Raw genomic sequence first — 5,847 nt, 5'->3', positions numbered from 1 at the left:
GGTTTAGATTTTTGAAAATATAGAGATGTAAACATCTATGACATTAATATAAGATTTTTTTTTTAAAAAAATGACAATAATGTAAAATGCTATTTGCACATGAATTTGACTTTGGCAAGATTTATTAATTAATAGTTACGTATCCTTCTATTCCTCGCATTCCTTGAAATTTACTCATATGTAACAAGAAATACGGGAACTTGGTCTTCAGTCTCTAGCGGTCGATTTTTTTTTTGTTCAGTCTCTGGGTACTTTTTTAGTACCATCACATGAAGTGTACCACATGAAGTGTACCACATTTTGTATGACATAGTACCACAATTTTGTGGGTAGAGAGTGATCCCAAATAAATGTTTTGATTGGTGATTTTTCACCAACTTCCCCGAAGAAATAATCAATGTGAGGATTTTGATTAAATACAAAAATTTCTGCACTAAAACTCATATGAGACGATTTCATAAATCAATTTTGTGAGACATAATTTCAATCCGACTTAATTTATGGAAAAATATTATTTTTTATTTTGAAAGTTTTGCTTTTCACTTTAAGTATAGACCAGGTTAAGTCGTCTCACGCAAATAAATCTGTGAGACCGTCTCATAAAACACTTCCTCAAAATCTTATGAGAAAGTTTCATAGATCAATTTATGAGACATATCTTTAACTCGAGATGATCTATGAAAGATTATTACTTTTTATTTCAAAAGTATTATTTTTTGTTATAAATACAGACCGAATCAATATATCTCACATATACAAGTTTGGTGACATTTATTTTGTTTAAACCAAAGAAAATAATTATAAATTTTAAGAATGTCTATTTTTACACAAAAAAATAGTAAAGTTTATATGATAGATTTATCTTCTTTAGATGTTATTTACGCACGAATTCTAGATGACGATCATTATCTAAGTGGGTATTTATGACTTTTCACATTGTTGGACGGCACATGTGCATGTATTAACGAGAGATTCTGGATAAGAAATCTCTTGCAATGTAAGTATACCGAAATTAAGCTCATTTTTGCAAAATATTTTGTCTACGATAAGATTCAAGCGAAGAAAAAAGAGTTTCGCTATAATCGAATATTGACTAATGTATATCTATTATATCTCTTCCTTGAGCGATTCAAATATTCATTGGGTCCCCATCAATTGGTTGAATCTTAAGTATTTGACAGTTTAAAATTTGTTGATTTTTATTGCGCAATTGAAAAAGTTGTATAAAATTATGTTACATCTTGTATTATTTGTTGGAAACTGAATTTCAGAAGTTTGACAAACTAAAGAATTGAATAGATTCAACTAACTGATCAAGATGACAGTAACTGAACTAAAATATGCAAACTATCGATTGTCAATAACTGAAGAATAATACGAAGATAATCGAAGGCAACCAAACTAGCTAACTGAACTACACAGACGACTGACTGATCAGTTGCTGCAATCAAATAAGAGCTTATCAACTTTATCCTATCAGCTGATCTTTTCAGCTGTACACGTCATCGGTGAAATGGACGTAGCTCAACCACCGACAGATTGTACAAAGAACAGCAGGAACGCCGCATTTCAGAAATTCTACAGTGTATGACTGTTAGATGAACGTTGTCATGGCAAACAACGGATAGAAAGATTCAAATTGCATTCAACGTTACCGTTGGAAGCGAAGCCTATAAAAAGCAGAGGATAGCAGTTGAGAACCGAACACGATTCCATTAACTAAGTTGTTACTCTGCTGAAATCTTTACACGCTTTCTATTCATTTCAAAGCTCACGCTTATTGTATACACTTATAGCATTCAAGTCTATACCTCGAGCTTACAAGAACAAACTGTTATTATTTTCAGTTGTGTAGAGTGATTTCAGTCCAGATTGAGTACTGTAAATAATGTTGTAACTAAGAGTTTCAGTTTGGCATTGTTAAGTCCAAGACTGAAGTAGGTCTATACAATTATTTGTATTGATCAAAGTCTTTTACTAAATATCATATCTTCGAGATAGAAAGAGTGACATGGGAGTGTTTGAAATCTCCGAACATCCGTAAAATGCTGTGTGTTTTTATTTCAGTTTTATTCTATATATCATTCAGTTTAGTTCCTCACTGTTATTGTTAACTGATTGATATCGGGTGACAAGATTCTCGAGTTTCAGTTTATCACTAAACTGACTCACAAGTCGAGAAAAGTGAGGAAAAATGTTAGTGTTTATTGAACCCCCCCCTTCTAAACACTCTTTCATCCCTAACTGATCCTATCAAGTGGTATCAGAGCAATTGAATCCTATCTCTGAATATTTCTATACACACTGATTATCATGTCTTCATTCAAAAAAATTCATATGTTCTTCAGAGAAGATTTCGATGATTGGAAAATCAGAATGCAGGTTCATCTAGCTGCACAAGATGATGACACGTGGTACGTTATTATAGAAGGACCCATGAGAATATTGAAGGCATACAATGATGTTGCCATAACAGATGGGTCACCGAATCACATTGAAAAACCCCGAGATGAATGGACTACTGAAGACAAGAGAAAATCCAACTTGGAAAATGTGGCTAAAGACATTTTGTATAAAACGCTAGATAAAGTCACTTTCAGCAAGATAAAAATGTACACAACTGCTAAGAAATCTGGGAGAAACTGATCCAGCACTGCGAAAGAAATGAGTAGACCAAGGAGAATAAGCTATCAGCTGCGATCCAGAGTTTCAACAATATCAAGATGAAAGGTGGAGAATCAATGCATGATTATGATGAAAGAATCAGCAACATAGTAAATGAACTGAAATTCAGAAAGGTATATTCAAATAAAGAGATAGCATTGAAAGTGATCAGAGGTCTTCCCAAAGAATGGGATGTCAAGACTATGGCAATGCGAGAATCAAAAGATCTGAACAAGGTCGAAAGTCATGACTTATTTTCAGATTTAAAAGCATACAAGTTTGAGCTGCAAACCAGAGAAGGGGAATCTTCTACAACTGCCCTAACTGTTGTCAAACTGGAACCAACTGGTTGAGTGGAAAGATCTGTTGATCAGTTAAGAAATGAAGCGATGTCATTGTTTGGAATATTTATGAGAAGGAAACAAAGAAACTTCCAAAAACTATATCAGAAAAATCACTCCAAATAGGAACCTAATGCTTGCTACAACTATGGCAAAGCTGGTCATTTCATTCCTGACTGTCCCAAGACAAAGAAGGATAGTCGAGGCTCAACTGAAAAAGGTAAGAAATCTTATGAGCACAAGGGAAGATACAAGGATGACAAGAAAATCATACAAAAAGAAGCATGAGGTTCTTCTAGCTGAGGAAAGCAAGTGAAAATGAGCAGAATCTGATAGTGACTCAGAATCTGAGAGCTTGAGCAACTCGAGTGATGATAATGAATGAAGTCAAGTGTCTGATGGCTGATGACACAAAAATAAAATCAACCAGTGAACATGTATTCGAATTTAGTTCAATTGAATTTACATGAGATGAAATTATTTCCACACTTCATGAAATAGTTAACGAGTATCACAAGCTTGCCTTATCTTTTAACAATGCCACATCAAAGCAAAATGATCACAAAGACGATAAAACTGAAACTGATGAATCAATTGATTTGTTGAGTCCAAACGGGAGATTTTTGAGCTCAGTGCTGAGAGAACCAAGAATCAATCAATGATTCAGCAATTAATGCTTGAAAATTCAAAGCAAACTGAGCTCATCCAAGCATGGAACAAATCATCCGTTTCACTAACTAAAATGTAAGATATGTAAAACTCAGTTTCTAATAAAATTGGTTTAGGGTTCAGCAACCAAGATGAAACTTCCACCATTGATACTCAACCAAAACTGAATATGAGCAAAGGGGAAATATATTCACTTGTAAAATCAGTTATGGTGAGCCAAGTAAACCAGTTGTACAGTCGATTGAAAACAAGAACAAGGCCAAAAGGTATGATATTGTTTATAGGCCAAATATTTCAACTGACCTACAAATTCAGTCACAAAAAAGGTTCATAAATAAATAACTAAATTATTCTAATGGATATTCCAATTATCATAACTGCAAGCTAGTTCAGAAAAGATATTAGCTGCACAACCAGTTGAACAAAGCCAAAGTTCATATTGCTGCATCTGCACACTACACACCAAGCACATACAAGCCGAGAAAAAACCATTTGGAACACAGCAACTGGTAAGTCAGTTAGACTGATCCAAGTCTGGGTTCTTAAAGGACTAATCATTTTAGGACCCAAATAAATATGGGTAACAAGATTATATATTGTGTGTGATTGCAGGTGATAAGTATAAACAAATAATCAATTTGGTATCTAGACAGCGGAAGCTCGCGACATATGACAGGGGATGGAAATTTGTTATCCCAACTAATCAAATACGATGGTCCACACATCAGTTTTGGATACAACTCTAAAGGTAAAACTGTGGGTAAGGATATGCTTATCCATGGTAACTTTACAATCAATGATGTGTTACTTGTTGAGAATTTGAAGTATAACCTGATAAGCATCAGTCAGTTATGCGACAATAAATTCTCAGTTCAGTTCAACAGACACACTTGTTCAATTAGAGACTCAACTGATGAGGTCATCCTAACTGGAAATCGTTATGGGAACACCTACAAAGTCAGTTGGAAAAATCAACCTAATGCACCAGTATGTCTTAAAGCTTCCAAATTTTCTAAAAACTGGTTGTGGCATAAGATGTTAAACAACCTAAACTTTAATAAATTGAATATCTAAGTAACTATGATCTTGTAACTGGTTTGCCCAAAATAAACTTCTCAAAAGAGAAAATTTGCTTAGCATGTCAGTTTGGTAAACAAGTAAATCTTCATTTAAAAACAAGGGTTGTAAATCATCTTCCCGATGCTTATAACTGCTACATATGGATCTTTTTGGTCCTACAACAGTCATGAGTTTATGGGGACTGAAATACACCTTGGTAGTCATGGATGATTATTCAAGATTTACTTGGGTTATTTTTCTCAAATCAAAAGACCAAACTGCTGCACAAGTGATTAAGCTTTTCAAAAGACAGTTGAACAAAAAATCAGTTAGTATTGATCGAATAAAGTTTGATCAAGGGACTGAATTCGTCAATCAAAATTTTTAACAATTTTAAGAAAATACTGAGATCAAGCATGAGCTCTCAGGAGCAATAAATCCACATCATGGTGTAGTTGAGAGAAGAAATCGGACCTTTAAAGAAGCTGCTAGAACAATTTTTGTTGATTCTGATATTTCTCAAAGGTTTTGGGGAGAAGCAGTAAACACTGCATGTTCCACTCAGAACATATCAATGATTAATAAGAATCATTTGAAAACACTGTATGAGATCTGGCATGGACGCAAAAGTGCGGGATCTTATTTCAAAATATTCGGCTGTAGATGTTTTATTTTTGATAATGACAAAGTCATTTAAAAGATTTTGATGCTAAATCTTCAGAGGAAATATTTCTTGGGTATTCATCAGTCAGTAAAGCTTACAGAGTTTTAAACAAGTGAACTTTGAATGTTGAAGAATCCATTCATGTTGTATTTGATGAAATTGTGCTAACAAATAAGTCAACTGATCTAGTTGAGCTAGTTGATTTCTTTACAGATATTAATTTGGAGGATGACAATGAAGAAGAAAATCACATTAATAGAAATATCCTTTAAACACAAGAACCAGAAGTGTTGGATCAATAAGTTGAACAAGAAATTGTTACTGATAATCAGTTGGTGGAACAAAATGAAAATATTCAGTTACCAACTGATACACCACCAACTGAAACTGAATAAAATATTCAGTTGCCCACTGATGCAGTTGCTGAGATGGATGCAACAAATTCTGAGT

This window comes from Primulina eburnea, chromosome 3, assembly GCF_022965805.1.
Source record: "Primulina eburnea isolate SZY01 chromosome 3, ASM2296580v1, whole genome shotgun sequence".
Lineage (NCBI taxonomy): Eukaryota > Viridiplantae > Streptophyta > Magnoliopsida > Lamiales > Gesneriaceae > Primulina > Primulina eburnea.
Note: the sequence above shows the minus strand (reverse complement) of the source record.